The sequence below is a fragment of the Mustela nivalis genome (genome assembly GCF_964662115.1).
Source record: "Mustela nivalis genome assembly, chromosome: 8".
In the NCBI taxonomy this organism is placed as follows: Eukaryota; Metazoa; Chordata; class Mammalia; order Carnivora; family Mustelidae; genus Mustela; species Mustela nivalis.
Window position 1 is genome coordinate 113,893,898 of NC_139027.1, and position 18,766 is coordinate 113,912,663.

Here is an 18,766-nt window from a genome sequence, read left to right on the forward strand (position 1 = left end):
TGGCTCACGCCTTTGTGTGCCTTCCGCACAACCAAACCACCTGTGCATTGATTCGTCTTCAACTACAGCCCCCTCCTGTCTTGCCCAGCTTTAAATGGATGGTCCATTGTCAGAGTCCTTTGCTCAACTGTGCCTTCAAGATATGCTTCACCACACCCCTCTGACTCTGTCCCCCACACCTTCAAGTCTGCACCTGCACCCACACAGCTGAAAGTGCTGGAGGAGGGCACATCTGCCTGGCTGCCACCATAGTCACCCCTGGCCACCCTCAGTAGGTCTGCAGAGCTGACCCAAATCCAACAGTTCTCTCTGAACTTCGTCCCTGATTCTCCTAGATGGTAGTTTACTCTCCTTCAAAAAGTACAAAAGACTTCCACTTAGCTAAATTCATTTTCTCCCCCAGATAGACCACTGAGGAAAGTTACCCGCTGCCACGTTTTCCTGATTTGAAGAAAGACATAATGCCCAACTTATGGGGTTAACATGAAGGCTTTACATAACTTATGTAAGTCACATATGCCAAAAGTATGCATATCAAAAAATCAGAGACATTAGTTCTAGGAACCCCCTAGGCCAAATATGTTCTGATAGGATCTGGCATTTTCCTTTTTTTTAAAGAAATGGAGAAATAATTGACATCCAGCACTGTGTGAGTTTTAGGTAGATCACATGCTGGTGGGATACACTTACATATCCCCAAATGATTACCAGAATAGTTCTAATTATTATATTTCTTTCTTATGGTGAGAACATTAAAGACCCAGTTTCTTAGCAACACTCAAGTAGATAAAATGGTTTGTTAGCCATAATCACAGTGCTGAGCATTTGATGGATTTGGCATTTTCAATACACACAACAGTAAAAAGACAAGGACGTGTGATTTCCTATTGACTGAATCCCGAATGCCTGCCTGCCTGTCTTTTCATGCATTCACCATCCAATTACTTAAGTGCTACCGGTTGTGGATGATCTTGGTCCCCTCCACCCATGGTCATAAATAGGAACTGAGAAAGGCTAACTTGCCAGAGTTTCCAGAAAAGGTCTAAGCATTCATGTCAAGCCCCCTCACTGATCCCTGCCCATCACCAAAGGAGCCATGCGTCTGGATGTGGGCTATGCGAAATCAGCCATCTATGCTTACCTGAGATCTGCCACTCCCGTGAGTCTTCTTGCCAACAGATGGCACTTTGGGTCTTGATGTAATTTTAGTCCTACAATTATGGAAGTGGAAGATAACCCATCGGGTGCCCATGTACTGTTATGAAGACTTTTTTTTTTTTTTTTTAATAGGCTTCATGCTCAACGTGGGACATGAACTCAAGACCCTTGAAACCAAGACCTGAGCTGAGATCGAGTCAGAAGCTTAACCGACTGAACCACCCAGGTGCCCCTTGAAACTTTTTTTGACAATAAGTTGCTAGTTCCTATTCTTGCGTTTCCAAACGAGGGTTATCCCCAATCGGTATTAGTACAAAATATTCTTGATGAAAGGAGAAAGACCCCTTACGCTTCAGGGAATCATCAATCAGTAAAAACTCAGACATGAGCGCCACCTAGAGGATCCCTCGTGTACTGGGGAGCGCCGGGAGTCAGTCCGCTTGGGTTTAGAGCCACCTCGGGCGTCGCTAGCTCTGCATCGTTACCAAAGTTCCTAACCGGTCCAGTCCTTATCACCTGTAAAAGTAGGCTATCCGTAATCGCCACTTGAAACAGCTGCGGTACAGTTTAAGCATAATGCATGTAGAGTATTGGCAATTTGCCCAGCAACTGACCAAATACTCAACAAATGAGATGTAGGAAAATTGTCCAGCACAGCCAGTCTCAAGCCATGAATCCAAAGAGGAAACCTGTGCTTAAGAAATCCTTTTATCAAATATTGTTCATTTCTGGCTTCAGGTGCAAGATACATATTCTTTACCAAAAGGTGAAGTCTAACTACATGATCTATGGTCATTCTTATCCACCTAAAGAAATTCTTCATGCATTTGCAGCACATTATCATTAAAATATGCTTCGTTGTAAACTTTTAAGTGTAGGGTTTTCCGGAGGGCAGGGGTGTTGCTGAATCGTTTAATTGCAAGGTAAGGCATAGGGGAAAGCTCTTTAAATGCTATGTGCATGTGCTGCCATCTTGTGGTAGTTAAGGGAACATGTCCCTGCTGCATTTTGGTGACTTGGTGAATTCTATCCATTCTGAGGGTTACATACACTCCTAAGCACATGTGTCACATCAAGACCCATAACTGCACACACAAGAAATGACTTTCACGAAGTGGGTCACTTTGCCCATGAAGTTATTCAAAGTTGTTCTACTGTAGGAGAACAGATGGCGAGACATTTTTATTCATTTTCCTCTATTTTTGAAATTTCCCGGGAGTTCCTTTTTGATGCCTAGATTATTCAGAATGTGTGGTTTCTTTCTCAAGTGTGTTGGAGAGTTTCTCATTATCTTTCTGTTATGAATTTCTAGTTTGGTTGTTGGGCGACTAGCCTTATTTATTCCCTTCTGTAACTTCCTGTGTCTTCCTGAACCAATCCTCCCTCCCCCCCTGGTAGGAAGGTAGGGGCCACCAAGGGACCCTCCTGACCTCCCTGCCCCCCCCCTTGGAGTTAGTTGACACTGGGAATTGCCTCTCTGCTGGCCCCAGCCCAACACCCAGTCTCAGAGGGGCCCCCCAGTGACGGCTCTTCCCCACTTCCAGGTCCCCGTTCTCTCTCCTCACTTCACCCCCATCTGTCCACAGTGAAGTCAATGATACACCCCAGGTTTGCGTGAGAAAAAAAAAAATCCTGAGGTTCCAGGAGAGCAGCTACAGGTTGCTAGCCCAGGTGTTCAGATGCCATGAACAGGAACACAGAGGAACAGAACCCCCAGGTGAGTGATCAGGCTTTGCAAAGAGACTCAAAAAAGGACAGGGGAGGCACTACGGCCTGGGGCTCTGGACCTGGGGACCAGGGTGGCAGCAACAGGGAGCACAGGAAACAGTGTCTCAGCAGCTTAATTTGGGGAATATGGGTAGAGGTTTGGCTGAGGGCACCTAGATGTTTGCAGGTCCTTGGCGGCCAGCAGTAGGATCAGCCTGAGAAGGACATACTACGGCAGGTAGGAGAGGCTCTGTTTATGGAAGACCTTGATGTTGGTGCGATTGTCGAGGAAGGGACTTTGCCAGCAGAGGCCTGAGACTCCCGCAGGGCACAGGGTCTCTGGGTCAGCACTGGCTGATGGCCAAGAAAGGGGCTTTCTATTATTTCCTTTTTTTTTTTAATCAAACTTATTTATTCACGTAGATCGAATGAAGAACTTCAAAGAGCTTTTATTTCAGGGAACCTCCTCCCCTGACCTGTCCCCATTGCCTGCCCCCCTCCAGAAAGCCATTTTCTGCTCTTTGAGCTGAGCTGCAAAGATCTTCTGTCCTATTCCTTCCCTCTCCCCATGCCCCCAGCTCTGACAGCTCCGGTTCTCGGCGCCCTGCTGTCTCCCCTTCTGTTCCGGGAGCTGTTAGATCTCACCAGGCCTGCATGGTAATTGGTGGCAACAATCTGGGTCATAGTCGTCTCTGCTCGAACATTCTGGGGCATGTTCTCAGTAGGCCTTGTTTGGCTTTTCTTTTCTTCCCAATTCTTTCACAGTTTGTTGTTGTCGTGGTTGTTATTACTGTCGTCCTTCGGTCCAGCTCTTATCCTACGTATTATTGAATGGAGGAAGCTTTTCCCAAATCGGTTTTTAGCAGGGAGTCTGTCCAGAGGAAGACTGAACACTGTGGCCCAGACTCATAAATTTCATTGAAATGAAGGTTTCCATGTATAGGTCTTTTACTCCATCTTTAAAAATGAAATGTAGTAGCCAAACTGGAAAGAACATAAATTGCATAAATGAAGCAGAAAGAGAACAAATCACAGAATCTCCTTTGTGTGACTATCCCTCGGGGTGACTGTCCCTTGGCTCTGGAAACCAGCCTCTGGGCACTCACCATCAGCCACATCCTTGGAAACCAGTACCCAGAATCGTGGTTCTCAATTGATTGCCTTTCTTTGTAGATGGATGACAATTCTTTTTGCACATTTATTTTAAAATATTTTATTTATTTATTTAAGCGAGCAAGAGAGAGAGATCACAAGTAGGCAGAGAAGGGGGGGAAGCAGGCTCCCCACTGAGCAGAGAGCCTGATCTCGGTCAATCCTGGACTCGATCCCAGGACCCTGAGACCATGACCAGAGCCGAAGGCAGAGGCTTAACCCACTGAGCCACATTTGCAAAGAATGGAGCATTTTGTGTGTCTCTTTCCCTCATGTTGTTTTCTGGATTCCTTGGCTTTCTTACTGTATGCATAGTGAAGTGTAGAGAGCTTGTTTGCACGTTTTTACCTCTATTAAGGGTTCCATGGCGGTGGCTCTACCACAATTCTTCTGTTCGTGTACAGTTGGATTGTTCTTAGTTATTATTCTTAGTTTCACTCCTTTGTACAAGAGTTACCTGTCCTCCGGGTCAGAGGTGCGAAGTTTTATCTAGTGGTGCGATTGCAGGGTCAAAGTTACATGCTCAACGTCACTGGATGAGGCTGAACTCTCTTCCAAAGTGGTTGTACCAAACCCAGGGTCAATGAGTTCCTCGCATTCTCCTTCCCTGCAAATACATTCATTTTTGCGTTCCCACTGACCCCTCCCTTTTCAGCCGGCTGACAGTGGCAGGTGGTTGTAAGGCTGCTCACGAGGACTCTCCCCTTCCTCCTCCATCAAGGTGTTTCGATCTCAGCAATGCCCCTCCCATATCACCCTCTGTGTTTATTTGTTGCTGCTCCCCCTCCCCCCACCACCCCTGCCTTCTCCATATGTAAGTTCCAGGGGGCAGGGATTTCATCTGCCTCTTCAAAGCCGTTGTTCGGGGTTCAGAAATGTGTAAGGCACACAGCAGGTTCTCAACAAACACCTGCTAAGTGAATTAATAAAAACACAAACTAAATCAGAATTATTGCAGTAAAAGCATTCAAACACGCACAACCTTAAAATCACATGAACACTTAGGAAGAGGCCCAGAGTCCAAAAGGAATCTGCAGGATTGCCTGGGAAGTGTTGGATTTCTCTCTCTCTCTGGTTATGTTCTCTGTTTAGGAACTTATTTCTGGCCATTATCCTCTCTTACCCATTTGCCAGTCCCTCTTCTGTTCACAGGCAAATTTCTTGAGATGCCAGACACAAATTCTGAATAGTTTCAGCCCAATTCCACCTGATCTCAGAACCCACCCCTCTGTCCTAACCCTTCTCCCCACAGTTACTGTGTCTCCCATCCTCATCTGACCCCCACCCCTGGACAGGGCGCCCTGGGTGGACGTCTCTGTTCTCCTTGACCCCTCTTTCCCCGAGCCTCAATGACACCACCACCTTCCCATAGCTCTGGCTTAACATAGTAACTTTTCTGCATTGTCTCCCCCCACCTCCCAGTGTCCTACGTGGGATTCTATAAGCGGAGCCTGTGTACAGGACTTATGAACACAGGACTTCTTGGAGTCTGGTCCCAGGAGGAACCGAGGGAGGGACCAGGGCTGTTGCACTGTTGGGTGCAGTGAAACTGAACTTCCATCTAATCCTGGCATGCGGTAGAGTGTGAATTGCACTGTGCTATCTGTTCTGTCTTTCAATCAGGGACCGGCACTTTTGTCCCCCTCACCGAGGGCAAGCCTTTGCTAGCCCGCCTCTAGGAAGGTGACTGGCATTCCTGCCACTAGGCAGCAGGGAGGATTCGAGGGTGGCCCTGCAGAGTAGGTGAGTGGGTAAGCCACTAGGCCATGCCCCCATAGTCCCTGGGACCCAGGGCTTCTGTGTCCAGGCACACCAGGACAGTTGTTCACTATGGTGGCAATGGATTTTTGTGGGGGTTTTAAAAGATTTTTATTTATTTACTTGACAGACAGAGAGAGATGACAAGTAGGCAGAGAGAGAGGGGGGAAGCAGGCTCCCTGCTGAGCAGAAAGCCCTATGTGGGGTTCAATCCCCGGACCCTGGGATCATAACCTGAGTCAAAGGCAGAGGCTTAACCTACTGAGCCACCGAGGCGCCCCGGCAACAGGTGTTTTTTGTTTTGTTTTGTTTTGTTTTTTTAATTTATTTGACAGAGAGAGATCACAAGTAGGCAGAGAGGCAGGCAGAGAGAGAGAGGAGGAAGCAGGCTCCCCGCTGAGCAGAGAGCCCGATGCGGGGACTCGATCCCAGGACCCCGAGATCATGACCTGAGCCAAAGGCAGCGGCTTAACCTACTGAGCCACCCAGGCCCCCCAACAGGTGTTTTGATGAAGGAGGTCCCACGTGAAAATGAGGGGTACTTGCTAGAAGGATGAAGGATTGGAACAGAGGGTTTCAACCTCAGCTGCTCATTGCATTAGCCTGGAGGAGGTTTACAACCCCTGATGTTCACTCCGCACTGCCAAACACTTGTCTCAGGGGCTGGGGAGGTGAGATTCCAGGGGCAAGAACTGGGGGAAGGCTCCCGGGTGGGCTTCATGGGCGACTAGGATGACAGCATGGTTATAGCAGGGCCCTAACCTTAAGTTCCAGGCAAAAGACCCTAGGAGACGCCCCTCTCAGCAGTACCAGCCACCAGCGAGGGCAGGATTCTCATGTGGGGTCCCCATGTTATGGCCTTGTGAGGATCTTTGGTTGGGGGGGGGTGGCTGCGGTTTCAGAGGACCTGCTCCTTACAGTGCTTGGCACCTGCCTTTCCTGGCATGTTATTGATCACCGCAGGGTGCCAGACAGAGCCCCATGGAGCTCTCAGCAAGGAGAGTGGTGGCAGTCTAAGGCTCCACCTCAGTGTGCAGCTTTCAGTGATGAAACAGGTCACCAGGACTCATGTCCCAGGGACACATCGCGGTGTCAGCTATGTTGTGCGTGTGGACATCCAGAGACACAGAATGGCATGGGTGCCTCTGTGCCCCCACCTGCCTGTGCACACACACACACACACACACATATATATACCTTATTCTGTTTGTCTTGTGAACCCTGACAAGCATAACTCCCCAGGTTGACCTATAGATTCAGCACAATGCCTACCAGAACCGCAGCTGGTCTCCTTACAGAGGTTGACAAGCTGACCCTAAAATTCATGCAGAAAATCAAGGGACCCAGAATTGCCAAAACAATCTGGTGAAAGAACAGCCAAGTTGGAGGATTCACATTTCCTGGTTGCAAAACTTATTACGAAGCTACAGTAATCAAGACAGTGTAGCATTAGCATTAAGGATAGACGTGTAGACCAATGGAATAGAATCAAAAATCCAAAAAGAAACCCTTATATTTATGGTGAATTGCTTTTCGAGAAAGATGCCAAAGCAATTCAATGGGGGAAAGGATAGTCTTTCCAGCAAAGGGTGCTGGAACAACTGGTAGCCATGGGCAAAATAATAAACCTGGATCCCTATCTCACACCATATACAAGCAGTAGTTCAAAATGGATCAAAGACTTAAGTGTAAGGGCTACACTGTTAAACTTCTAGAAGGAAACATAGGAGTAAATCTTTGTGACTTTGGGTGAGGCAATGATTTGATGCCCAAAGCACAAGTGACTAAGGAAAAAATAAATTGGATTTCATGAAAATTTAAAATTTTGTACTTCAGAGGATACCACCAAGAAAGTGAAAATACACCTCACAGGATGGAGACAAATATTTGCAAATTATATATCTGATAAGAGACTTTTTTCTGATAAAAGACTTTTATCTAGGATGCACAAGGGACTCTTACAACGCAATAAAAAGACAAAAATCAGTTAAAATTCATACATGAATGAGAATTTGTATTATTTCCCTTTTTGCCTCTTATGCATGAAACTACTTATGAATGGGTGAGTACCATGTGGTTTCTATGTACAATAGACTGTGTTTCAGCAATAAAAGAATGAAGTTGTTCTTGTTTTTGAGAGAGTGTGACAGTGCTTGCGAGCCGGGGGCCAGCGCAGAGGGAGAGGGAGAGAGAGACTCTCAAGCAGGCTCCAGCACGAGTCCCATTCAAGGCTCCATCTCATGACCCTGAGATCAGGTCCTGAGTCTGACCCTTAATCGATTGAGCCTCTTAGGTGCCCCTGGAATGCAGTTTTGATACATGATTTAATAAGGATGGACTTTGAAAATATACTAAGTGAAAGAAGTTCATTGCAAAAAAAACTACATATTGTATCATCCTGTTTACATGCAGTGTCCAAATTGGCAAATCTCTAGAGAATAGTAGGTTAGTAGTTGTCTAGGACTGGGGGACGGTGGTGAGTAGAGGGGACTGCTAACAAGTACAGTTTCTCTTTGGGATGATAAAAATGTCCTAAGTTTAACTTGTGGCGATGGATATATGACTCTGAATACACTAAAAACCAGTGTAGATTTAAAATGAGTGAAAGGGGGGCACCTGGGTGGCTCAGTGGGTTAAAGCCTCTGCCTTCAGCTCAGGTCATGATCTTAGGGTCCTGGGATCAAGCCCCGCGTCAGGCTCTCTGCTTAGTGGGGGGCCTGCTTCCTCCTCTCTCTGCCTGCCTCTCTGCCTACTTGTGATCTCTGTCTTTCAAATAAATAAAATCTTAAAAAAAAAAAAGAGTGATCGGTATGGTATGTGAAATATATCTGGATAAGTCTGTAAACAAACAGAAAAGGGAGATCAGTAGGAAAGTGACTCAAAGAGCCTGTGGTCAGCCCCCAGGCATTCCTGCCCAGCCTCCCCTCTCTCCTGTCCCACCACCGTCTCTCAGGCCCTCCAGGCTCCCAGGGTCTGTCCCTCCGGCAGGAGCTGGTGACTGTAAGGGCCTATTTAACCAGAGAGACTCCATCTCGGTTAAAAGCCATTTTAATGTTTGTGCAGTAAAACTAAAACGGACCCTGACCCCCCTTCCCCCACCCCACCACCAGAGAAACTTACTTAGAAGCAAGTCTGGGAAGCTTAGTAAACTATGGTCAGCCAGTTCCTAATAACAAGAGCCCATAATACAAGGACGAGTCGGGCCAGGTGGAGACATCCAATCAGTAAAAAGCACACATACTTACTCTCTCCCTAACCACCAGAGAATGTAAACCCCGCCTTTTGGGCGCCAAACTTGAGCACCAGTTCTGACCAGAGTTAATAGGTTGGATCAAACAGCTACTATAGGGCAAATTGTAATTCAATTGGCCACCTGCACGTGGCCTAACATGACTCTACAGCGTTACAATCTCATTGCTGCCTATGTGTGGCCAGGCTTTTGCTCTATAAAAATTAGTCTGTGAGGCTGGGAGGGGTCGCTCTCTTCTGAAGCAGCCCTGGCCGGTCAATCTTATTTCTAATGCTTCTAATGCTTGGCATAGAATAAAGCTTTGCATAACTTAACTTTGTTTCAGTCTCATTCCCTTGGCCAATCAGTCTGACTTCTAATGCTTGGCATAGAATAAAGTTTTAAATAACTGTCACCTTGTCTCAGTCTCATTCCTTTGATAACCGACCCTAACAGTGACCAGCTGGCCGGCTGGGCCATGCCGCTCAGCCAATCAGCACCATCCGGCAGTTGGTTCCCCGGAGACGGAATCAGTTAAACCGACAGAGCCTCCCTCAGACTCCTCCGTGGGTCAGGATTGTTCGTTGGTCTAGGCTCAGCCGGGAGGGCAGTTACTGGAATGTTCGGGGTCAGGGGCGGCGACCCATAGTCAGTAGGGTCAGGCCACGCAGGCACACAGTGTATACAGCCGGCCCTGGGCCTGGAGAAGTGCTTAAACCTTGCTGCTTGCGGTGAGTGGAGGAGGTGAGGATGGGGAAGTCTCCATGTGGCTGTGAGAGGGGACAGCGTGCAGGGCTGGGTAGGAGGAGAGCCCTCTGGGCTCAGGCCCACTTCCAGGGGCCGGACTCCCTCCTGTGGCCTCAGGACAGGCCTCGCTGAGAATACTCTGTGCACAGACTGGGACCTGGGAGGGGGCGGGAGCGGGAGCTCAGACACAGGCATTAGGGCAGGTCCCAGGATCTGACTTGTGGGGGGGGGGGAGAACAGCACCCACCATGCTTGGTGTGGCAGACAATGGTGTGAACCCTGATTTTACCTCTACCAAATTCATTCCCATGGGTCCAGGGGAGGGTGGCCTGGGAGCTGTGGCCTGGATGGGGAGGGCCCCCGGTGCTGAGCTCAAGTGCAGCCTGCAGTACCCCACTGTGCTGTCGGCCAGAATGTGCCCTTGGAGGGTGGGCTGAGAGGCCGCGGTACCCCAGGCCACGTGCTTGTTCTGACACGACGACAGCTACCTGGGCGGCTGACAAGACCCCTCTTGGAGCCTCTGGCTCTCTCTGCGTTGATGTAAGGAGTAGGCCCTCCATCGGGGTGTCATGAATTTGAGGGCCGTGCCCTGCTGAGTCACTGAGCCCCCTCTTCCTGGAGGGACTGTCCCGGGGGGGGATGGACCCCATCTCCCCGCTGACCCTTCAGGGGCCCCAGGGCTGGCATGGTGCCCAGCAGGATGCTGCCTCTTCTCTGACAGCCCACGTCACAGGCCCGTCCAAGTGTCCAGTAAGGCCACAGGGCTCCGACAGCTTCCCCAGAGCTGCTTCCCGATCTCCGGCTTCAGCCAGAGCCTGTTCCCTTTGGCCTTGGAGCTACCAGAGGAGGATGTGGGCTCAGAAAACATGCTCACGTTGATGGGTTCTTCCAGCTGCCAAAAAACCAACCCAGTGGGGACTGTGGGTGGGGAAAGGCCTCCCTCCAGCTCTGGGAACTCCCGTGATCACACAGGCCCAACATGGAAGCTCTGGGCTGAGCATGGGATCTGGGGGTGCACTGAGGCTCGTGTGGGTGGGAGGGTGATGAATAGGAGGACAGAGGGAGAGGTCTCCGTTCTGGGTGCTTCTATCAGGCCCTCGCCCCAGCTGCCAGGTTTATCCGAAGTAAAGACATGACCCAGACGAGCTCTCTCCGCTCCTGAAGTGGCTTCAAGAGTCCACACAGAAGGGAAGGGTTGGGGAGAGTCCACTCGGGGCCAGACTGCTGGGTTCCAACCGCAGCTCCCGCATGGAGGCACCCCGTGGCCCCGAGCATTTTCTGTGCTTCTCTGTGCTTCCACGTCGTCCTTGGCAAAGCAGGCGCGGTGGGAGCATTTCTGTGTGGGAAGAAGTCATGAGCCTGTAGTTCCTGTCCTGGGCTCCGAGAAGGGACAGGTGCCCAGGAAGCACCCCACACAGGACAGCGTGGGGTGGGAAGGGGTTCAGAGCACAGAGGGCCCTGCCGGCAGGGCAGACCCCTGCTGGTCACTGGTGACCTGGCCACAGAGAATTGAGGCTCTGTCCCGTGGGCAGGGAGATCCCTTTGAAATGTCTTTGGGCAGAGTTGGGGAGGAGGGGGAGGTGGGCAACAGCATAACCAGGATGGCCGGAGGCCCTGTGTGCCGCGGGGCATGGTGGGTCCAGTGCCAGGGCCATAAACTTAGGAGGCTGAGCTGAAGAATCATCTGGGCCCTCAGCTCAGGGGGTGTGTTTGCTAAGCTCGCCCCTCCCCCCACCACACAAGTGTACGAGCACACGGATAACAGACCCACTGAGACGTGCCCACATTCAGACACAGCCCTGCTCTCCTCCCCGCAGCCCAAGAGCAGACTGAGGCCACCGGAGAGGCTGAGAGGCTGACAGGCTCCCTGGACACCAGGACAGGGGACCCACCCCCTCCCCCGACACCCCTGTGCTCTGCATGGACAAGGACAGACAGACAGCTCCTCGAGGGCCCATGGCCACAAGAGTCAGCCACACCGGCCTCTGCAGCTGGGGCAGAGAGGCTCAGAGGAGGTGAAGGGACTGAAGGACCCGCTCACCAGGCTCCGCCCACTCCCAGGGCCCCTTGGGTCCCCAGCACCTTCCTCCAGGACCTCCTGCGCTGCCCACTCCTCTGAAGGTCTTCAGTGACAGGTAAGGCTGAAGCACGACCCGGGGCTGCTGCACAGGGCAGATGGGCACCCACTTGGGCTTTAGGGGCCGCTTCTCCTGCATCCAGTACCTGGTCTCCCCCCACCTCCCTGGCTTTGCCCTAGGATGCCCAGCCACCCACCCCCACTCAGCCCACCTGAGCTCTGGCCCTGCAGTTTCAACAGGCTTAAGCTCACTGGCTTTCCTGTCCCCTAGGGAACCAGACTCAAGGCAATTTTCATTAACCCGCTGATGGCGATTGATACGCTTGCCAAAACGGACTCGAGGCACACTGGGAGGGAACTGCACACACCCCGGGCAGCAGGGAGTCCTCAGAGCTGAGCCTGTGCTTCTCGCTGATTCTGCTCAGCGGGTGCTTGACTGTGCTGTGGGCAGCGAGTGGTCAGACTCGCAGAGGGACTGTCAGGGGTAGAAATCCCAGAGGCTGGACCCAGCGGACACTGCTGGAGTCCCTGACCCTGCCCAGTCTGCCTGGGGAGAAGAGGAAACACAAGGCTGGCCCTGAGATCTGCTCCCCAAGCCTTACCCCCGCGCCCCTCGCCCCCACCCCGTCCATCTTGGCCTCCCATTTGGAACAGGAAGTGGGGAGCACAGAGCAACACCCAAGACCCCACAGAGGGGCAGCAGGAAGGATAGAAACGCTCAGGCCTTTCACTGTGTCCTTTTGCTAATCCACAGGTGCGGATCCGGTTTGGATGCTGATGGAGAGGAAGGAGGCGGCCCCACGGGTGGCTCCCGCCCCCCACAAGATGCCCCGCCCCTCTCCTGTGGGCTCAGCTTCAGTTTTCCAGGCTAAGGGAGGCCTCAAGGGCACAGATGCCTCCTCCCTGTCCCACGGGGACAGGACAGGACTTGACGGCCCCTGGAGAGATCCTGTGCCTTCTGGCTTCCCCTGGAAACGTGTCCCTGGCAGGCCTCCCTCGTGCTGTGCTCCTGGTCTCAGCCCTCCCTTCTGCCAGGAAAGGGCCTGGGCTGGAGGGAGAAGCCTGGAACCTGCCCGCGGTCCCTGCTGGGCCAGCTGGGGCCACTTCCTAAACTCCCGGGGCCTCGGCCTTCTCCTCCTCCTCCCGCGGGAGACCCTGGGACAGCCTGTGAGCAGAGCGGACAGCTGGGAGAGGGGCGTCCAAGGGACCAGGGCTGAACAGGTGATGCTCCTCAGATGCCCGGGTTCAAGGCCTGTGGCGCCACCTGCTGGCCGCGTGCTGTGGGCACCAGTAAGAACCTCTTTGTGCCTTTGCTGTCCTGCCAAGGTGGTGGTAATGAGGGAACCGCCTCCGCTGGCGTCTGCGCAGAGACCCAGGGCGCATGTGGGCTTCTGGGCGAGGGTCAGCCCTCATTCCGGTTCGCTGCGGGGAGAGCCTCAGAGCTGCATGAGCTTTTTGAGCTCGGCCATCCTTGTCCATCTCAGGCCTTAGTCTGGAGGCTGGTGGGAGCTAAAGGTGGGAGCGTCCTTCAGCAGCCTCCCGGGGAGCCAGGAGTCCTTCCCTCTGCACTCTCCAAGGCAGGGTCCTGTTGGCCTGGCCAGTGAGTCCATTTCCCAAGAAGGACTCAGCAGGTGAGGTGACTGGTGTTCTCTTTGGTTTTGTTTCTCATGACTGAAAACAGGAGTATGTGATTGTTTTTCATGCACCCTCAAGTTGTAATCAAGTTTTAATCACCCGGAGAGGAAGTGAAAGTCCCAAGTTCAATGCTAAGTCCATCTCTCCCATGAAAAGGGAAGAAGGTCATTGCAGGTGGAACATGATTGAGGGACCATGGCCCTCACGGTGTCACTGCGTGGCCCAGGCCCTGAATTTGGGTTGAGGACCTCTCTCTGGAAGGGTTTCATGACCAGATCATCCTGGACATGGCAGCACAGGCGTTGGGCTTCAACGTATATCTCTTGCTGGGCCATGACTTTCTTCTCATTTATTCTCTCTTCCATTCTATTGTCTTTTGGGGCTCATTTGCTGGTTGTTCACAGAACCTTACAGAGTAACTCTCTTCCAGTGAATCCCATCCCCAGAGAGCTCATGTTGGCCTCCTCAAGTTCTTTCTGGAATCTGCTTCCTTGGACGAGCTCTGCTGGTGTTTTCAAAAGGTTCCTTGTTGGCTTGTCTTTATTTTTTTTTCAGAAGCTGATAATCTTTTAACCCCTTTTTGCTTTTTTGTGGTGACTTTTTTTGAGCTTTTACTAAATCCATCGTTGATCCCTTGATTGGTTTATGGAGTGTACCAGAAGAAAAATATGGTCATTATGGGCTCCCCCCGAGACTTCAGAACAACATGACCTAAGCCTATAAGCCTGGGTGGGGTAGCCAGCACCAACCCAATCTTGCCCTCTCCATCTGTAGCTTTAGATATTGAGGGTTCGTCTAAGATTATGGGGATACTTCAGTGTTTTGGCTCCAATGGATCAAACAAGTCAGAACTGGCCTAGGTACTTCCTTTAGAAGACTCGTTCTCTCATGTCCTTCCTATTTCTCCAGGGGTAATGGACTTGTTTATTTCACTCTCTGTTGTTTCAATTCCTTTCTTGTGTCTTGATGATTAGGGAGTGTCACTAAGTAGTTGTCATCCAAGGGCCAATAATTGGCCACTGTGATATGACCCTCCCCTCGAGAAAGTTTGTACCTGATTTGTTGGGCTTTACTTGAGGCAATGACTGGCCACCTTCCTCACCCCCATGGCATCTTATCTTCCTGAAGGAGCCATCCCGCCACATGGGTTCTTTCCCAGTGCCCCAGTGGTCCCAGATGGACTCATCAGTAAGAGTTGAGTTAGTAGGGTGTTAGGAAGGAATGTGTCAGAAGTGCAGGGGCTGAAGAGCCTCTATGTGCCCAGACTCCTCTACACCTTGTCCCCAGGGGTCAAGTGATTACCCGGCCAACAGCTAGCTCCTATTCTAACTGAATCTCAGTGGGACATTTGCATTCACCCATTCCCTCCCTCTGTGACTCATCCACGGACATCTCCCGGGATCCACTTGCTCTCTGAGTCCCATCGCTGCTGAGGGAACCATCCTGACAACATTCTGTGTCTTCCTCCAGCTTGGTGTGTCTCCCACTCCATCCTACCTGTCCACTGTTCCCTATAGAGTCAGAAAATGTCCCATGCTCTAGAGGTTAAAAAAAAAAACAAAACAAAAAACTGAGTTCAGGAAAAGTGGTCTTCACAGGTTCACATGGAGTTGGCAGTGAGGTAAGACCTCAACTCCAGGGCTTGGTAATACTGGGCAGCCTCCGTGGGATTCCTGATGTCCGAGAGTCCTGATGAGAGAGGACAGGTAGGGATCCCAAGGTCCCAAGGGCTCCAAGTGTTGTCCAAGCCTGCCACCTCCAAAGCCCCACCCAGTGCACCTGGCCTGGGGTATCCTTGGTGAAAATAAGTAAATTTTACCTGTTGCCTCTTCCATTGCTGCCATGTCTCCTCTCATCCTATTCCTTGATAAATATCCAAATGTTATCAACATAATTGGGAAATGGAGCCTGGAGGTGAAGGGCCAGACCCTGGAAATGGCAGCATTGCAGTCTGGAGGCATGGAGGCTCAGAAGCTCCGAGTTCAGGGCCTTCTAACCTTGGGAACAGTAGTAGTAGTGCCCAGGGGAACAGGGAATTAGGGACCAAGTTTATACTGGGCAACAAGATTATAGGCATAGTTTGAATGATGTTTACGTGGTCCCAGCACAAAGAGCTGGGACTGCTTGGATTGAAGCCTGGGTGCTAGAAGGTTGTCTGAGAACAGGGCAGACATGTGTACCAACGTGGGCTCTCCCAGACCCTGGAAGCCCAAACACTGCAGCAGGGACAGTGCGAAGGGGACTCTGACATGGGGGAGGGGCAAGGAAGGGTGATTTGTATACATTTTCAGAATCCAATGATGAATTCCCATTTTAAGAGGCAGATAGCTCTTCAAGGTGCACAACGAATGTCTTCCTCTCCCTACCATCTGATCTCAGAATGAAGTGTTGTCATTTGAACCTCTTCTATTTTTTAGAGATGACTGCTTCCTTAACCTTATAAACTGCTTTATTAATGTGATTGAAAATATTTGGTCATGCTTTTCATTTACCTGTGGCACCATTTTTGGGGGGAAGCTTTTCCTGGCCTTTTTCTCATCTTTGATTCAAAGATTTTTGATTTTTTTAGAGAACACATATGTGAATGAGTTGAATTTACTTGTACTCAATTTTTGTAAAAGTTTCGTGTGGGCTGTGTCCCAAACTCCAATACACTTTTATTATGTCTCAAGGTTTTGTGTGTGGTTGTTTTCATTCATCCAAAGGAGAATGAAAAACATAGTATCTATGTGAGGTCTTGTAATATGTATAGTAGGCTACAGTGAATACTAATAAACTATGTGTCCACTCTCAGCTTAAGAAATAAACCACCATTATCTGATGGCCTCTGTGCATCCCCAAACATTGTGTCTCCCTCTCTCACACCCAAGGTAACCACTGTCCTGAATTTTGTTTTATGAGTCACTTGCATTTCTTTATAATTTTACATTTTTGGTATATTCACAGAAGTCATTAAGTGCATGACCTAGGACATTGTATATAAATGATTTTTGTTTGGATGTCTGTCTGAGGTCGTTATTGGTCAACAATACCACAAGACAAATCACCCCAAAGCTCAGTGGGATGTCCCAATAAACATTTATTTCACTGCTGTGTGCCTAGTGGGGGCAGTGGAACTCAGCTGGGCTTGGGCGCTGGGTCTAGGCTGCTTCCAGATCTAGTCCACATGTTTCCAAACTATATGACCTTCTGGTTCCCTGAGGCAGGCTTTTTGGGCTGCAAAAGACAGGAGCACCAAGGGAACAAGACCAAGCATGCAAGCTCATTTGAGCTTTTAGTTAGTGTCACCTCCACTAATCACATTGGCCAAAGCCAGACCTATGGCTTAGCCCAAAGTCAAGTGTCAAAATTATATTGTGGAGTTGTTCCCTGGTAGAACATGCAGCTGTAGTGTGTTTTTATTGATGTGTCATACTTTATTATAAAGACAATTTTTCCATTGTTCTCATAATAAACATTTGAGTGATTTCCAGATATCACTAATGAAGAGAGAACTATTGTGGACAATCTTGCAAATATGTCCTACAGCCGACATGTGAGAAGGGCTACGGATTATGTAACTAGTTAGCGTAGTTATCCAAAATTTTGAGATAGAGTGAAAAGAAGTTGTTGTAACATTTTATTAAGTCCATTTAAATGTCACCTGATTCCCCTGGAATGAAACTGTTGATGGCTCTTGGAGTTGATTGGAGCTAATCTTTTCTAACTCCCTAATGTTAAAGGTTAACTCGAAGAAAACTGGTTAGGTGTGTTGATTCTAAAATTAGTCAGGAAAGGAGGTAGAACCAAAAGTTAGTGTCACGGTGTGGGGCAACAGTCAGTTTATATCTAACTTAGCAATTTATATCTCGGCATTTTCCCCACAGGTTATATAAAAATACTCATGTCCTCTCTGAATTAGTTTTGCATTATGCTGCATTCTTTATTAATGAGTTGAGGAAAATCTTGGCATATGCTTGCCATTTATATGAAGATTGTTTTTAGCAATTTGAGAAGGACATGTTTATATATCTAGGAGGAGAATTTCTGGTTCACAGGAGAGATCATATTTAATTTCAGTAAGATCAAACCATTTTCCAAGGTGACTGGATCCAGACCCCAAATCCCACCTCCCCACTACCAGTTCAAGAATAACCCACCTTGCACCGTGGCAGCTATAGGTCTGGTTCTAAGAATAAGCTGTCCCTTTTGCATTCATCAAACCACTTCCTGTGAATGTGGCTTGCCTCTGCAGCCTCACTGGCCTCCTCTCCCTTCTCTGTTGGGTGATAATCGAGGGAAGCTCCCACTGGACCTGTGTCCCCCATTTCCCATCTGGCAAGGAAGGGGTTTGGTTTTGCAACTCAAGGGCACGTTTCACGAGCCTCTGCATTCTGCATCCTTGAACATCTTCTCAGTCTCGATGGGGCTCGGTCCTTCTTCCACTTAGTCTGTGGTTTGTTTGGGATTCAGTTCCGTGGACTATGTGAAAATAGATGGGTAAACAGGTCAGAGCCTAGGGCTGCTATCTTCAGGAATAAAGGCACAGTCATACCTATGGGCTGGCCGTTGTTGGGGGGCAGTGGGTGGGATGGAAGAGGCTTTGGGTTCACTCCTGTCCTTTCTGCCTTGAATCCCCAAACCCACTTATCTCATGCCGTGCCCTCTCTCTGTTCCTGTGTCCTGTTCTCTTCCTTAGATTCTTAGTTCATGACTATCCCATCTTGTCTCATCCCATTCTTTCGCATTCTATTCTATTCTATCCAACACATGTCAGCAGGGCATCATCTGCACTCCAGAGGTGAGCGAACTTCAAGTCCTGCCCTCGCTCAGCAACTTCCCAGTCCCCAGAGGTGGTGCAGCCCTTCCTCCCCATTCTGGGTCTCCAGTGCACCCCCATATCCAGCCTTCCTTCCAGCTGGGCTCAAACCCCATGCAAGTCTCATTTGCCTGTAAAGTATAAGCCACCCCTACAGTTCTTGCTGGTGGCCAAGAAGACTTGACGCCAGGAATTAAAAAGGATCATCACTCCCAGTCTCCCATCGGCTCACCTAGCCTTCTGTCCAGAGTCCCCTCTCACTCACATGGCCATACCCGGGTCTCTGAGCACTGAATAGGCTCTGACCCACAGGCCTGAGCCGAAAATGGAACTGACATTTTGGGAGGAAGGAGCTAAAGAGAATCCTTCAGAAGTAATTCTCATCCTTTCCTGGTTGAAAATGTAGGACATTCCCACTTGGATTTTGATCATTCAGCCAACATCCATCCATCCGTCCGTCCGTCCATCCATCCATCCATTCTTCTCTTAGAGCTGGTATCGTGTT

General features: G+C 49.8%; 1 long non-coding RNA gene across 2 annotated transcripts; it reads left to right on the top strand.

Annotated features, from left to right (window-relative positions):
- Positions 1-9,549: 9,549 nt before the first annotated feature.
- Positions 9,550-16,389, top strand: LOC309870716. 2 transcript variants are annotated; one of them, XR_014314764.1, is made up of 3 exons: positions 9,550-9,748; positions 11,569-11,886; positions 12,583-16,389. It is a non-coding gene; the product is annotated as an uncharacterized lncRNA (long non-coding RNA). The 2 variants fall into 2 exon arrangements; XR_014314765.1 differs by having other exon boundaries at positions 9,550-9,735.
- Positions 16,390-18,766: the final 2,377 nt, after the last annotated feature.